Source organism: Salvelinus alpinus, chromosome 4 (assembly GCF_045679555.1).
Source record: "Salvelinus alpinus chromosome 4, SLU_Salpinus.1, whole genome shotgun sequence".
Lineage (NCBI taxonomy): Eukaryota > Metazoa > Chordata > Actinopteri > Salmoniformes > Salmonidae > Salvelinus > Salvelinus alpinus.
Window position 1 is genome coordinate 102,635,230 of NC_092089.1, and position 17,194 is coordinate 102,652,423.

A 17,194-nucleotide genomic window follows, 5' to 3' on the forward strand; every position below is an offset into this window, starting at 1 on the left:
ACCCCCAGTGTAGTAGTGTTATTAACCCCCAGTGTGGTTGTGTTATTAACCCCCAGTGTGGTTGTGTTATTAACCCAGTGTAGTTGTGTTATTAACCCCCAGTGTGGTTGTGTTATTAACCCAGTGTAGTTGTGTTATTAACCCCCAGTGTGGTTGTGTTATTAACCCAGTGTGGTTGTGTTATTAACCCCCAGTGTGGTTGTGTTATTAACCCAGTGTGGTTGTGTTATTAACCCCCAGTGTAGTTGTGTTATTAACCCCCAGTGTGGTTGTGTTATTAACCCCCAGTGTGGTTGTGTTATTAACCCCCAGTGTGGTTGTGTTATTAACCCAGTGTGGTTGTGTTATTAACCCCCAGTGTGGTTGTGTTATTAACCCCCAGTGTAGTTGTGTTATTAACCCAGTGTGGTTGTGTTATTAACCCCCAGTGTGGTTGTGTTATTAACCCAGTGTGGTTATGTTATTAACCCAGTGTGGTTGTGTTATTAACCCCCAGTGTGGTTGTGTTATTAACCCCCAGTGTAGTTGTGTTATTAACCCAGTGTGGTTGTGTTATTAACCCCCAGTGTGGTTGTGTTATTAACCCAGTGTGGTTGTGTTATTAACCCCCAGTGTGGTTGTGTTATTAACCCCCAGTGTAGTTGTGTTATTAACCCAGTGTGGTTGTGTTATTAACCCAGTGTGGTTGTGTTATTAACCCAGTCTGGTTGTGTTATTAACCCCCAGTGTAGTTGTGTTATTAACCCCCAGTGTAGTTGTGTTATTAACCCCCAGTGTGGTTGTGTTATTAACCCCCAGTGTGGTTGTGTTATTAACCCAGTGTGGTTGTGTCATTAACCCCCAGTGTGGTTGTGTTATTAACCCCCAGTGTGGTTGTGTTATTAACCCAGTGTGGTTGTGTTATTAACCCAGTGTAGTTGTGTTATTAACCCAGTGTGGTTGTGCTATTAACCCCCAGTGTGGTTTTGTTATTAACCCAGTGTGGTTGTGTTATTAACCCCCAGTGTGGTTGTGTTATTAAACCCCAGTGTGGTTGTGTTATTAACCCCCAGTGTGGTTGTGTTATTAACCCCCAGTGTGGTTGTGTTATTAACCCAGTGTGGTTGTGTTATTAACCCCCAGTGTAGTTGTGTTATTAACCCCCAGTGTGGTTGTGTTATTAACCCCCAGTGTGGTTGTGTTATTAACCCCCAGTGTGGTTGTGTTATTAACCCAGTGTGGTTGTGTTATTAACCCCCAGTGTTGTTGTGTTATTAACCCAGTGTGGTTGTGTTATTAACCCCCGGTGTGGTTGTGTTATTAACCCCCAGTGTGGTTGTGTTATTAACCCAGTGTGGTTGTGTTATTAACCCCCAGTGTGGTTGTGTTATTAACCCAGTGTTGTTGTGTTATTAACCCAGTGTAGTTGTGTTATTAACCCCCAGTGTGGTTGTGTTATTAACCCAGTGTGGTTGTGTTATTAACCCCCAGTGTGGTTGTGTTATTAACCCAGTGTGGTTGTGTTATTAACCCAGTGTAGTTGTGTTATTAACCCCCAGTGTGGTTGTGTTATTAACCCCCAGTGTGGTTGTGTTATTAACCCAGTGTGGTTGTGTTATTAACCCAGTGTAGTTGTGTTATTAACCCCCAGTGTGGTTGTGTTATTAACCCAGTGTGGTTGTGTTATTAACCAAGTGTGGTCGTGTTATTAACCCCCAGTGTGGTTGTGTTATTAACCCCCAGTGTGGTTGTGTTATTAACCCCCAGTGTGGTTGTGTTATTAACCCAGTGTGGTTGTGTTATTAACCCCCAGTGTGGTTGTGTTATTAACCCCCAGTGTGGTTGTGTTATTAACCCCCAGTGTAGTAGTGTTATTAACCCCCAGTGTGGTTGTGTTATTAACCCCCAGTGTAGTAGTGTTATTAACCCCCTGTTTGGTTGTGTTATTAACCCCCAGTGTAGTAGTGTTATTAACCCCCAGTGTGGTTGTGTTATTAACCCACAGTGTAGTAGTGTTATTAACCCCCAGTGTGGTTGTGTTATTAACCCCCAGTGTGGTTGTGTTATTAACCCAGTGTAGTTGTGTTATTAACCCCCAGTGTGGTTGTGTTATTAACCCAGTGTAGTTGTGTTATTAACCCCCAGTGTGGTTGTGTTATTAACCCAGTGTGGTTGTGTTATTAACCCCCAGTGTGGTTGTGTTATTAACCCAGTGTGGTTGTGTTATTAACCTCCAGTGTAGTTGTGTTATTAACCCCCAGTGTGGTTGTGTTATTAACCCCCAGTGTGGTTGTGTTATTAACCCCCAGTGTGGTTGTGTTATTAACCCCCAGTGTGGTTGTGTTATTAACCCAGTGTGGTTGTGTTATTAACCCAGTGTAGTTGTGTTATTAACCCCCAGTGTGGTTGTGTTATTAACCCAGTGTGGTTGTGTTATTAACCAAGTGTGGTCGTGTTATTAACCCCCAGTGTGGTTGTGTTATTAACCCCCAGTGTGGTTGTGTTATTAACCCCCAGTGTGGTTGTGTTATTAACCCAGTGTGGTTGTGTTATTAACCCCCAGTGTGGTTGTGTTATTAACCCCCAGTGTGGTTGTGTTATTAACCCCCAGTGTGGTTGTGTTATTAACCCAGTGTGGTTGTGTTATTAACCCCCAGTGTGGTTGTGTTATTAACCCCCAGTGTGGTTGTGTTATTAACCCCCAGTGTAGTAGTGTTATTAACCCCCAGTGTGGTTGTGTTATTAACCCCCAGTGTAGTAGTGTTATTAACCCCCTGTGTGGTTGTGTTATTAACCCCCAGTGTAGTAGTGTTATTAACCCCCAGTGTGGTTGTGTTATTAACCCCCAGTGTAGTAGTGTTATTAACCCCCAGTGTGGTTGTGTTATTAACCCCCAGTGTGGTTGTGTTATTAACCCAGTGTAGTTGTGTTATTAACCCCCAGTGTGGTTGTGTTATTAACCCAGTGTAGTTGTGTTATTAACCCCCAGTGTGGTTGTGTTATTAACCCAGTGTGGTTGTGTTATTAACCCCCAGTGTGGTTGTGTTATTAACCCAGTGTTGTTGTGTTATTAACCCCCAGTGTAGTTGTGTTATTAACCCCCAGTGTGGTTGTGTTATTAACCCCCAGTGTGGTTGTGTTATTAACCCCCAGTGTGGTTGTGTTATTAACCCAGTGTGGTTGTGTTATTAACCCCCAGTGTGGTTGTGTTATTAACCCCCAGTGTGGTTGTGTTATTAACCCCCAGTGTGGTTGTGTTATTAACCCAGTGTAGTTGTGTTATTAACCCCCAGTGTGGTTGTGTTATTAACCCAGTGTAGTTGTGTTATTAACCCCCAGTGTGGTTGTGTTATTAACCCAGTGTGGTTGTGTTATTAACCCCCAGTGTGGTTGTGTTATTAACCCCCAGTGTGGTTGTGTTATTAACCCAGTGTTGTTGTGTTATTAACCCCCAGTGTGGTTGTGTTATTAACCCCCAGTGTGGTTGTGTTATTAACCCCCAGTGTGGTTGTGTTATTAACCCAGGGTGGTTGTGTTATTAACCCCCAGTGTGGTTGTGTTATTAACCCAGTGTAGTTGTGTTATTAACCCCCAGTGTGGTTGTGTTATTAACCCAGTGTGGTTGTGTTATTAACCCAGTGTGGTTGTGTTATTAACCCAGTGTGGTTGTGTTATTAACCCCCAGTGTAGTTGTGTTATTAACCCCCAGTGTGGTTGTGTTATTAACCCCCAGTGTGGTTGTGTTATTAACCCCCAGTGTGGTTGTGTTATTAACCCAGTGTGGTTGTGTTATTAACCCCCAGTGTTGTTGTGTTATTAACCCAGTGTGGTTGTGTTATTAACCCCCGGTGTGGTTGTGTTATTAACCCCCAGTGTGGTTGTGTTATTAACCCAGTGTGGTTGTGTTATTAACCCCCAGTGTGGTTGTGTTATTAACCCAGTGTGGTTGTGTTATTAACCCAGTGTAGTTGTGTTATTAACCCCCAGTGTGGTTGTGTTATTAACCCAGTGTGGTTGTGTTATTAACCCCCAGTGTGGTTGTGTTATTAACCCAGTGTGGTTGTGTTATTAACCCAGTGTGGTTGTGTTATTAACCCAGTGTAGTTGTGTTATTAACCCCCAGTGTGGTTGTGTTATTAACCCCCAGTGTGGTTGTGTTATTAACCCAGTGTGGTTGTGTTATTAACCCAGTGTGGTTGTGTTATTAACCCCCAGTGTGGTTGTGTTATTAACCCAGTGTGGTTGTGTTATTAACCAAGTGTGGTCGTGTTATTAACCCCCAGTGTGGTTGTGTTATTAACCCCCAGTGTGGTTGTGTTATTAACCCCCAGTGTGGTTGTGTTATTAACCCAGTGTGGTTGTGTTATTAACCCCCAGTGTGGTTGTGTTATTAACCCCCAGTGTGGTTGTGTTATTAACCCCCAGTGTGGTTGTGTTATTAACCCAGTGTGGTTGTGTTATTAACCCCCAGTGTGGTTGTGTTATTAACCCCCAGTGTGGTTGTGTTATTAACCCCCAGTGTAGTAGTGTTATTAACCCCCAGTGTGGTTGTGTTATTAACCCCCAGTGTAGTAGTGTTATTAACCCCCTGTGTGGTTGTGTTATTAACCCCCAGTGTAGTAGTGTTATTAACCCCCAGTGTGGTTGTGTTATTAACCCACAGTGTAGTAGTGTTATTAACCCCCAGTGTGGTTGTGTTATTAACCCCCAGTGTGGTTGTGTTATTAACCCAGTGTAGTTGTGTTATTAACCCCCAGTGTGGTTGTGTTATTAACCCAGTGTAGTTGTGTTATTAACCCCCAGTGTGGTTGTGTTATTAACCCAGTGTGGTTGTGTTATTAACCCCCAGTGTGGTTGTGTTATTAACCCAGTGTGGTTGTGTTATTAACCTCCAGTGTAGTTGTGTTATTAACCCCCAGTGTGGTTGTGTTATTAACCCCCAGTGTGGTTGTGTTATTAACCCCCAGTGTGGTTGTGTTATTAACCCAGTGTGGTTGTGTTATTAACCCCCAGTGTGGTTGTGTTATTAACCCCCAGTGTGGTTGTGTTATTAACCCCCAGTGTGGTTGTGTTATTAACCCAGTGTAGTTGTGTTATTAACCCCCAGTGTGGTTGTGTTATTAACCCAGTGTAGTTGTGTTATTAACCCCCAGTGTGGTTGTGTTATTAACCCAGTGTGGTTGTGTTATTAACCCCCAGTGTGGTTGTGTTATTAACCCAGTGTGGTTGTGTTATTAACCCAGTGTGGTTGTGTTATTAACCCAGTGTAGTTGTGTTATTAACCCCCAGTGTGGTTGTGTTATTAACCCCCAGTGTGGTTGTGTTATTAACCCAGTGTGGTTGTGTTATTAACCCAGTGTAGTTGTGTTATTAACCCCCAGTGTGGTTGTGTTATTAACCCAGTGTGGTTGTGTTATTAACCAAGTGTGGTCGTGTTATTAACCCCCAGTGTGGTTGTGTTATTAACCCCCAGTGTGGTTGTGTTATTAACCCCCAGTGTGGTTGTGTTATTAACTCAGTGTGGTTGTGTTATTAACCCCCAGTGTGGTTGTGTTATTAACCCCCAGTGTGGTTGTGTTATTAACCCCCAGTGTGGTTGTGTTATTAACCCAGTGTGGTTGTGTTATTAACCCCCAGTGTGGTTGTGTTATTAACCCCCAGTGTGGTTGTGTTATTAACCCCCAGTGTAGTAGTGTTATTAACCCCCAGTGTGGTTGTGTTATTAACCCCCAGTGTAGTAGTGTTATTAACCCCCTGTGTGGTTGTGTTATTAACCCCCAGTGTAGTAGTGTTATTAACCCCCAGTGTGGTTGTGTTATTAACCCCCAGTGTAGTAGTGTTATTAACCCCCAGTGTGGTTGTGTTATTAACCCCCAGTGTGGTTGTGTTATTAACCCAGTGTAGTTGTGTTATTAACCCCCAGTGTGGTTGTGTTATTAACCCAGTGTGGTTGTGTTATTAACCCCCAGTGTGGTTGTGTTATTAACCCAGTGTGGTTGTGTTATTAACCCAGTGTGGTTGTGTTATTAACCCAGTGTAGTTGTGTTATTAACCCCCAGTGTGGTTGTGTTATTAACCCCCAGTGTGGTTGTGTTATTAACCCAGTGTGGTTGTGTTATTAACCCAGTGTAGTTGTGTTATTAACCCCCAGTGTGGTTGTGTTATTAACCCAGTGTGGTTGTGTTATTAACCAAGTGTGGTCGTGTTATTAACCCCCAGTGTGGTTGTGTTATTAACCCCCAGTGTGGTTGTGTTATTAACCCCCAGTGTGGTTGTGTTATTAACCCAGTGTGGTTGTGTTATTAACCCCCAGTGTGGTTGTGTTATTAACCCCCAGTGTGGTTGTGTTATTAACCCCCAGTGTGGTTGTGTTATTAACCCAGTGTGGTTGTGTTATTAACCCCCAGTGTGGTTGTGTTATTAACCCCCAGTGTGGTTGTGTTATTAACCCAGTGTGGTTGTGTTATTAACCCCCAGTGTGGTTGTGTTATTAACCCAGTGTGGTTGTGTTATTAACCAAGTGTGGTCGTGTTATTAACCCCCAGTGTGGTTGTGTTATTAACCCCCAGTGTGGTTGTGTTATTAACCCCCAGTGTGGTTGTGTTATTAACCCAGTGTGGTTGTGTTATTAACCCCCAGTGTGGTTGTGTTATTAACCCCCAGTGTGGTTGTGTTATTAACCCCCAGTGTGGTTGTGTTATTAACCCAGTGTGGTTGTGTTATTAACCCCCAGTGTGGTTGTGTTATTAACCCCCAGTGTGGTTGTGTTATTAACCCCCAGTGTAGTGGTGTTATTAACCCCCAGTGTGGTTGTGTTATTAACCCCCAGTGTAGTCGTGTTATTAACCCCCTGTGTGGTTGTGTTATTAACCCCCAGTGTAGTAGTGTTATTAACCCCCAGTGTGGTTGTGTTATTAACCCACAGTGTAGTAGTGTTATTAACCCCCAGTGTGGTTGTGTTATTAACCCCCAGTGTGGTTGTGTTATTAACCCAGTGTAGTTGTGTTATTAACCCCCAGTGTGGTTGTGTTATTAACCCAGTGTAGTTGTGTTATTAACCCCCAGTGTGGTTGTGTTATTAACCCAGTGTGGTTGTGTTATTAACCCCCAGTGTGGTTGTGTTATTAACCCAGTGTGGTTGTGTAATTAACCTCCAGTGTAGTTGTGTTATTAACCCCCAGTGTGGTTGTGTTATTAACCCCCAGTGTGGTTGTGTTATTAACCCCCAGTGTGGTTGTGTTATTAACCCAGTGTGGTTGTGTTATTAACCCCCAGTGTGGTTGTGTTATTAACCCCCAGTGTGGTTGTGTTATTAACCCAGTGTAGTTGTGTTATTAACCCCCAGTGTGGTTGTGTTATTAACCCAGTGTAGTTGTGTTATTAACCCCCAGTGTGGTTGTGTTATTAACCCAGTGTGGTTGTGTTATTAACCCCCAGTGTGGTTGTGTTATTAACCCAGTGTGGTTGTGTTATTAACCCAGTGTGGTTGTGTTATTAACCCAGTGTAGTTGTGTTATTAACCCCCAGTGTGGTTGTGTTATTAACCCCCAGTGTGGTTGTGTTATTAACCCAGTGTGGTTGTGTTATTAACCCAGTGTAGTTGTGTTATTAACCCCCAGTGTGGTTGTGTTATTAACCCAGTGTGGTTGTGTTATTAACCAAGTGTGGTCGTGTTATTAACCCCCAGTGTGGTTGTGTTATTAACCCCCAGTGTGGTTGTGTTATTAACCCCCAGTGTGGTTGTGTTATTAACTCAGTGTGGTTGTGTTATTAACCCCCAGTGTGGTTGTGTTATTAACCCCCAGTGTGGTTGTGTTATTAACCCCCAGTGTGGTTGTGTTATTAACCCAGTGTGGTTGTGTTATTAACCCCCAGTGTGGTTGTGTTATTAACCCCCAGTGTGGTTGTGTTATTAACCCCCAGTGTAGTAGTGTTATTAACCCCCAGTGTGGTTGTGTTATTAACCCCCAGTGTAGTAGTGTTATTAACCCCCTGTGTGGTTGTGTTATTAACCCCCAGTGTAGTAGTGTTATTAACCCCCAGTGTGGTTGTGTTATTAACCCCCAGTGTAGTAGTGTTATTAACCCCCAGTGTGGTTGTGTTATTAACCCCCAGTGTGGTTGTGTTATTAACCCAGTGTAGTTGTGTTATTAACCCCCAGTGTGGTTGTGTTATTAACCCAGTGTGGTTGTGTTATTAACCCCCAGTGTGGTTGTGTTATTAACCCAGTGTGGTTGTGTTATTAACCCAGTGTGGTTGTGTTATTAACCCAGTGTAGTTGTGTTATTAACCCCCAGTGTGGTTGTGTTATTAACCCCCAGTGTGGTTGTGTTATTAACCCAGTGTGGTTGTGTTATTAACCCAGTGTAGTTGTGTTATTAACCCCCAGTGTGGTTGTGTTATTAACCCAGTGTGGTTGTGTTATTAACCAAGTGTGGTCGTGTTATTAACCCCCAGTGTGGTTGTGTTATTAACCCCCAGTGTGGTTGTGTTATTAACCCCCAGTGTGGTTGTGTTATTAACCCAGTGTGGTTGTGTTATTAACCCCCAGTGTGGTTGTGTTATTAACCCCCAGTGTGGTTGTGTTATTAACCCCCAGTGTGGTTGTGTTATTAACCCAGTGTGGTTGTGTTATTAACCCCCAGTGTGGTTGTGTTATTAACCCCCAGTGTGGTTGTGTTATTAACCCCCAGTGTAGTAGTGTTATTAACCCCCAGTGTGGTTGTGTTATTAACCCCCAGTGTAGTAGTGTTATTAACCCCCTGTGTGGTTGTGTTATTAACCCCCAGTGTAGTAGTGTTATTAACCCCCAGTGTGGTTGTGTTATTAACCCCCAGTGTGGTTGTGTTATTAACCCAGTGTAGTTGTGTTATTAACCCCCAGTGTGGTTGTGTTATTAACCCAGTGTAGTTGTGTTATTAACCCCCAGTGTGGTTGTGTTATTAACCCAGTGTGGTTGTGTTATTAACCCCCAGTGTGGTTGTGTTATTAACCCAGTGTTGTTGTGTTATTAACCCCCAGTGTAGTTGTGTTATTAACCCCCAGTGTGGTTGTGTTATTAACCCCCCGTGTGGTTGTGTTATTAACCCCAAGTGTGGTTGTGTTATTAACCCAGTGTGGTTGTGTTATTAACCCCCAGTGTGGTTGTGTTATTAACCCCCAGTGTGGTTGTGTTATTAACCCCCAGTGTGGTTGTGTTATTAACCCAGTGTAGTTGTGTTATTAACCCCCAGTGTGGTTGTGTTATTAACCCAGTGTAGTTGTGTTATTAACCCCCAGTGTGGTTGTGTTATTAACCCAGTGTGGTTGTGTTATTAACCCCCAGTGTGGTTGTGTTATTAACCCCCAGTGTGGTTGTGTTATTAACACAGTGTTGTTGTGTTATTAACCCCCAGTGTGGTTGTGTTACTAACCCCCAGTGTGGTTGTGTTATTAACCCCCAGTGTGGTTGTGTTATTAACCCAGTGTGGTTGTGTTATTAACCCCCAGTGTGGTTGTGTTATTAACCCAGTGTAGTTGTGTTATTAACCCCCAGTGTGGTTGTGTTATTAACCCAGTGTGGTTGTGTTATAAACCCAGTGTGGTTGTGTTATTAACCCAGTGTGGTTGTGTTATTAACCCAGTGTGGTTGTGTTATTAACCCAGTGTGGTTGTGTTATTAACCCCCAGTGTGGTTGTGTTATTAACCCAGTGTGGTTGTGTTATTAACCCAGTGTGGTTGTGTTATTAACCCCCAGTGTGGTTGTGTTATTAACCCAGTGTGGTTGTGTTATTAACCCAGTGTGGTTGTGTTATTAACCCAGTGTGGTTGTGTTATTAACCCCCAGTGTGGTTGTGTTATTAACCCCCAGTGTGGTTGTGTTATTAACCCAGTGTGGTTGTGTTATTAACCCAGTGTGGTTGTGTTATTAACCACCAGTGTGGTTGTGTTATTAACCCAGTGTAGTTGTGTTATTAACCCAGTGTGGTTGTGTTATTAACCCCGTGTGGTTGTGTTATTAACCCAGTGTGGTTGTGTTATTAACCCCCAGTGTGGTTGTGTTATTAACCCCCAGTGTGGTTGTGTTATTAACCCCCAGTGTGGTTGTGTTATTAACCCCCAGTGTGGTTGTGTTATTAACCCCCAGTGTAGTTGTGTTATTAACCCCCAGTGTGGTTGTGTTATTAACCCCCAGTGTGGTTGTGTTATTAACCCAGTGTGGTTGTGTTATTAACCCCCAGTGTGGTTGTGTTATTAACCCAGTGTAGTTGTGTTATTAACCCAGTGTGGTTGTGTTATTAACCCCGTGTGGTTGTGTTATTAACCCAGTGTGGTTGTGTTATTAACCCCCAGTGTGGTTGTGTTATTAACCCAGTGTGGTTGTGTTATTAACCCAGTGTGGTTGTGTTATTAACCCCCAGTGTGGTTGTGTTATTAACCCAGTGTGGTTGTGTTATTAACCCCCAGTGTGGTTGTGTTATTAACCCAGTGTGTTTGTGTTATTAACCCAGTGTGTTTGTGTTATTAACCCCCAGTGTGGTTGTGTTATTAACCCCCAGTGTGGTTGTGTTATTAACCCCCAGTGTGGTTGTGTTATTAACCCCCAGTGTGGTTGTGTTATTAACCCCCAGTGTGGTTGTGTTATTAACCCAGTGTGGTTGTGTTATTAACCCCCAGTGTGGTTGTGTTATTAACCCAGTGTAGTTGTGTTATTAACCCAGTGTGGTTGTGTTATTAACCCAGTGTGGTTGTGTTATTAACCCCCAGTGTAGTTGTGTTATTAACCCCCAGTGTGGTTGTGTTATTAACCCCCAGTGTGGTTGTGTTATTAACCCCCAGTGTGGTTGTGTTATTAACCCAGTGTGGTTGTGTTATTAACCCAGTGTGGTTGTGTTATTAACCCCCAGTGTGGTTGTGTTATTAACCCCCAGTGTGGTTGTGTTATTAACCCAGTGTGGTTGTGTTATTAACCCCCAGTGTGGTTGTGTTATTAACCCCCAGTGTGGTTGTGTTATTAACCCCCAGTGTGGTTGTGTTATTAACCCCCAGTGTGGTTGTGTTATTAACCCAGTGTGGTTGTGTTATTAACCCCCAGTGTAGTTGTGTTATTAACCCCCAGTGTGGTTGTGTTATTAACCCCCAGTGTGGTTGTGTTATTAACCCCCAGTGTGGTTGTGTTATTAACCCCCAGTATGGTTGTGTTATTAACCCCCAGTGTGGTTTGTTATTAACCCAGTGTGGTTGTGTTATTAACCCCCAGTGTGGTTGTGTTATTAACCCCCAGTGTGGTTGTGTTATTAACCCCCAGTGTGGTTGTGTTATTAACCCAGTGTGGTTGTGTTATTAACCCAGTGTAGTTGTGTTATTAACCCAGTGTGGTTGTGTTATTAACCCCCAGTGTGGTTGTGTTATTAACCCCCAGTGTGGTTGTGTTATTAACCCAGTGTGGTTTTGTTATTAACCCCCAGTGTGGTTGTGTTATTAACCCAGTGTAGTTGTGTTATTAACCCCCAGTGTAGTTGTGTTATTAACCCAGTGTGGTTGTGTTATTAACCCCCAGTGTGGTTGTGTTATTAACCCAGTGTGGTTGTGTTATTAACCCCCAGTGTAGTTGTGTTATTAACCCAGTGTGGTTGTGTTATTAACCCCCAGTGTGGTTGTGTTATTAACCCAGTGTGGTTGTGTTATTAACCCCCAGTGTGGTTGTGTTATTAACCCCCAGTGTGGTTGTGTTATTAACCCACAGTGTGGTTGTGTTATTAACCCCCAGTGTGGTTGTGTTATTAACCCCCAGTGTGGTTGTGTTATTAACCCAGTGTGGTTGTGTTATTAACCCCCAGTGTGGTTGTGTTATTAACCCAGTGTGGTTGTGTTATTAACCCAGTGTGGTTGTGTTATTAACCCCCAGTGTAGTTGTGTTATTAACCCCAAGTGTGGTTGTGTTATTAACCCCCAGTGTGGTTGTGTTATTAACCCAGTGTGGTTGTGTTATTAACCCCCAGTGTGGTTGTGTTATTAACCCAGTGTGGTTGTGTTATTAACCCAGTGTGGTTGTTTTATTAACCCCCAGTGTAGTTGTGTTATTAACCCCCAGTGTGGTTGTGTTATTAACCCCCAGTGTGGTTGTGTTATTAACCCCCAGTGTGGTTGTGTTATTAACCCCCAGTTTGGTTGTGTTATTAACCCAGTGTGGTTGTGTTATTAACCCCCAGTGTGGTTGTGTTATTAACCCCCAGTGTGGTTGTGTTATTAACCCCCAGTGTGGTTGTGTTTATTAACCCCCAGTGTAGTTGTGTTATTAACCCCCAGTGTGGTTGTGTTATTAACCCAGTGTGGTTGTGTTATTAACCCAGTGTGGTTGTGTTATTAACCCAGTGTGGTTGTGTTATTAACCCCCAGTGTGGTTGTGTTATTAACCCAGTGTGGTTGTGTTATTAACCCCCAGTGTGGTTGTGTTATTAACCCCCAGTGTGGTTGTGTTATTAACCCCCGGTGTGGTTGTGTTATTAACCCAGTGTGGTTGTGTTATTAACCCAGTGTGGTTGTGTTATTAACCCCCAGTGTAGTTGTGTTATTAACCCAGTGTGGTTGTGTTATTAACCCAGTGTGGTTGTGTTATTAACCCCCAGTGTGGTTGTGTTATTAACCCCCAGTGTGGTTGTGTTATTAACCCAGTGTGGTTGTGTTATTAACCCCCAGTGTGGTTGTGTTATTAACCCCCAGTGTGGTTGTGTTATTAACCCCCAGTGTGGTTGTGTTATTAACCCCCAGTGTGGTTGTGTTATTAACCCAGTGTGGTTGTGTTATTAACCCCCAGTGTGGTTGTGTTATTAATCCAGTGTGGTTGTGTTATTAACCCCCAGTGTGGTTGTGTTATTAACTCAGTGTGGTTGTGTTATTAACCCAGTGTGGTTGTGTTATTAACCCCCAGTGTGGTTGTGTTATTAACCCCCAGTGTGGTTGTGTTATTAACCCAGTGTGGTTGTGTTATTAACCCCCAGTGTGGTTGTGTTATTAACCCAGTATGGTTGTGTTATTAACCCCCAGTGTGGTTGTGTTATTAACCCAGTGTGGTTGTGTTATTAACCCCCAGTGTGGTTGTGTTATTAACCCAGTGTGGTTGTGTTATTAACCCCCAGTGTGGTTATGTTATTAACCCCCAGTGTAGTTGTGTTATTAACCCCCAGTGTGGTTGTGTTATTAACCCCCAGTGTGGTTGTGTTATTAACCACCAGTGTGGTTGTGTTATTAACCCAGTGTGGTTGTGTTATTAACCCAGTGTGGTTGTGTTATTAACCCCCAGTGTGGTTGTGTTATTAACCCCCAGTGTGGTTGTGTTATTAACCCCCAGTGTGGTTGTGTTATTAACCCAGTGTGGTTGTGTTATTAACCCCCAGTGTAGTTGTGTTATTAACCCAGTGTGGTTGTGTTATTAACCCAGTGTGGTTGTGTTATTAACCCCCAGTGTGGTTGTGTTATTAACCCCCAGTGTGGTTGTGTTATTAACCCAGTGTAGTTGTGTTATTAACCCCCAGTGTAGTTATGTTATTAACCCAGTGTGGTTGTGTTATTAACCCCCAGTGTGGTTGTGTTATTAACCCAGTGTGGTTGTGTTATTAACCCCCAGTGTGGTTGTGTTATTAACCCCCAGTGTGGTTGTGTTATTAACCCCCAGTGTGGTTGTGTTATTAACCCCCAGTGTGGTTGTGTTATTAACCCAGTGGGGTTGTGTTATTAACCCCCAGTGTGGTTGTGTTATTAACCCAGTGTTGTTGTGTAATTAACCCCCAGTGTGGTTGTGTTATTAACCCAGTGTGGTTTTGTTATTAACCCAGTGTGGTTGTGTTATTAACCCCCAGTGTGGTTGTGTTATTAACCCCCAGTGTGGTTGTGTTATTAACCCAGTGTGGTTGTGTTATTAACCCCCAGTGTAGTTGTGTTATTAACCCCCAGTGTGGTTGTGTTATTAACCAAGTGTGGTTGTGTTATTAACCCAGTGTGGTTGTGTTATTAACCCCCAGTGTGGTTGTGTTATTAACCCAGTGTGGTTGTGTTATTAACCCCCAGTGTGGTTGTGTTATTAACCCAGTGTGTTTGTGTTATTAACCCAGTGTGTTTGTGTTATTAACCCCCAGTGTGGTTGTGTTATTAACCCCCAGTGTGGTTGTGTTATTAACCCCCAGTGTGGTTGTGTTATTAACCCCCAGTGTGGTTGTGTTATTAACCCCCAGTGTGGTTGTGTTATTAACCCAGTGTGGTTGTGTTATTAACCCCCAGTGTGGTTGTGTTATTAACCCAGTGTAGTTGTGTTATTAACCCAGTGTGGTTGTGTTATTAACCCAGTGTGGTTGTGTTATTAACCCCCAGTGTAGTTGTGTTATTAACCCCCAGTGTGGTTGTGTTATTAACCCCCAGTGTGGTTGTGTTATTAACCCCCAGTGTGGTTGTGTTATTAACCCAGTGTGGTTGTGTTATTAACCCAGTGTGGTTGTGTTATTAACCCCCAGTGTGGTTGTGTTATTAACCCCCAGTGTGGTTGTGTTATTAACCCAGTGTGGTTGTGTTATTAACCCCCAGTGTGGTTGTGTTATTAACCCCCAGTGTGGTTGTGTTATTAACCCCCAGTGTGGTTGTGTTATTAACCCCCAGTGTGGTTGTGTTATTAACCCAGTGTGGTTGTGTTATTAACCCCCAGTGTAGTTGTGTTATTAACCCCCAGTGTGGTTGTGTTATTAACCCCCAGTGTGGTTGTGTTATTAACCCCCAGTGTGGTTGTGTTATTAACCCCCAGTATGGTTGTGTTATTAACCCCCAGTGTGGTTTGTTATTAACCCAGTGTGGTTGTGTTATTAACCCCCAGTGTGGTTGTGTTATTAACCCCCAGTGTGGTTGTGTTATTAACCCCCAGTGTGGTTGTGTTATTAACCCAGTGTGGTTGTGTTATTAACCCCCAGTGTGGTTGTGTTATTAACCCCCAGTGTGGTTGTGTTATTAACCCCCGGTGTGGTTGTGTTATTAACCCAGTGTGGTTGTGTTATTAACCCAGTGTGGTTGTGTTATTAACCCCCAGTGTAGTTGTGTTATTAACCCAGTGTGGTTGTGTTATTAACCCAGTGTGGTTGTGTTATTAACCCCCAGTGTGGTTGTGTTATTAACCCCCAGTGTGGTTGTGTTATTAACCCAGTGTGGTTGTGTTATTAACCCCCAGTGTGGTTGTGTTATTAACCCCCAGTGTGGTTGTGTTATTAACCCCCAGTGTGGTTGTGTTATTAACCCAGTGTGGTTGTGTTATTAACCCCCAGTGTGGTTGTGTTATTAATCCAGTGTGGTTGTGTTATTAACCCCCAGTGTGGTTGTGTTATTAACCCCCAGTGTGGTTGTGTTATTAACCCAGTGTGGTTGTGTTATTAACCCCCAGTGTGGTTGTGTTATTAACCCCCAGTGTGGTTGTGTTATTAACCCCCAGTGTGGTTGTGTTATTAACCCAGTGTGGTTGTGTTATTAACCCCCAGTGTGGTTATGTTATTAACCCCCAGTGTAGTTGTGTTATTAACCCCCAGTGTGGTTGTGTTATTAACCCCCAGTGTGGTTGTGTTATTAACCACCAGTGTGGTTGTGTTATTAACCCAGTGTGGTTGTGTTATTAACCCAGTGTGGTTGTGTTATTAACCCCCAGTGTGGTTGTGTTATTAACCCCCAGTGTGGTTGTGTTATTAACCCCCAGTGTGGTTGTGTTATTAACCCAGTGTGGTTGTGTTATTAACCCCCAGTGTAGTTGTGTTATTAACCCAGTGTGGTTGTGTTATTAACCCAGTGTGGTTGTGTTATTAACCCCCAGTGTGGTTGTGTTATTAACCCCCAGTGTGGTTGTGTTATTAACCCAGTGTAGTTGTGTTATTAACCCCCAGTGTAGTTATGTTATTAACCCAGTGTGGTTGTGTTATTAACCCCCAGTGTGGTTGTGTTATTAACCCAGTGTGGTTGTGTTATTAACCCCCAGTGTGGTTGTGTTATTAACCCCCAGTGTGGTTGTGTTATTAACCCCCAGTGTGGTTGTGTTATTAACCCCCAGTGTGGTTGTGTTATTAACCCAGTGGGGTTGTGTTATTAACCCCCAGTGTGGTTGTGTTATTAACCCAGTGTTGTTGTGTAATTAACCCCCAGTGTGGTTGTGTTATTAACCCAGTGTGGTTTTGTTATTAACCCAGTGTGGTTGTGTTATTAACCCCCAGTGTGGTTGTGTTATTAACCCCCAGTGTGGTTGTGTTATTAACCCAGTGTGGTTGTGTTATTAACCCCCAGTGTAGTTGTGTTATTAACCCCCAGTGTGGTTGTGTTATTAACCCAGTGTGGTTGTGTTATTAACCCAGTGTGGTTGTGTTATTAACCCCCAGTGTGGTTGTGTTATTAACCCAGTGTGGTTGTGTTATTAACCCCCAGTGTGGTTGTGTTATTAACCCAGTGTGTTTGTGTTATTAACCCAGTGTGTTTGTGTTATTAACCCCCAGTGTGGTTGTGTTATTAACCCCCAGTGTGGTTGTGTTATTAACCCCCAGTGTGGTTGTGTTATTAACCCCCAGTGTGGTTGTGTTATTAACCCCCAGTGTGGTTGTGTTATTAACCCAGTGTGGTTGTGTTATTAACCCCCAGTGTGGTTGTGTTATTAACCCAGTGTAGTTGTGTTATTAACCCAGTGTGGTTGTGTTATTAACCCAGTGTGGTTGTGTTATTAACCCCCAGTGTAGTTGTGTTATTAACCCCCAGTGTGGTTGTGTTATTAACCCCCAGTGTGGTTGTGTTATTAACCCCCAGTGTGGTTGTGTTATTAACCCAGTGTGGTTGTGTTATTAACCCAGTGTGGTTGTGTTATTAACCCCCAGTGTGGTTGTGTTATTAACCCCCAGTGTGGTTGTGTTATTAACCCAGTGTGGTTGTGTTATTAACCCCCAGTGTGGTTGTGTTATTAACCCCCAGTGTGGTTGTGTTATTAACCCCCAGTGTGGTTGTGTTATTAACCCCCAGTGTGGTTGTGTTATTAACCCAGTGTGGTTGTGTTATTAACCCAGTGTGGTTGTGTTATTAACCCAGTGTAGTTGTGTTATTAACCCAGTGTGGTTGTGTTATTAACCCCCAGTGTGGTTGTGTTATTAACCCCCAGTGTGGTTGTGTTATTAACCCAGTGTGGTTCTGTTATTAACCCCCAGTGTGGTTGTGTTATTAACCCAGTGTAGTTGT

At 43.2% G+C, this 17,194-nt stretch overlaps 1 protein-coding gene across 1 annotated transcript in view; it reads left to right on the forward strand.

Annotated features, from left to right (window-relative positions):
- LOC139574868 (plastin-3-like) overlaps positions 1–17,194 on the forward strand; it is a 109,031-nt gene that overhangs the window by 22,467 nt on the left and 69,370 nt on the right. The window lies entirely within an intron of this gene.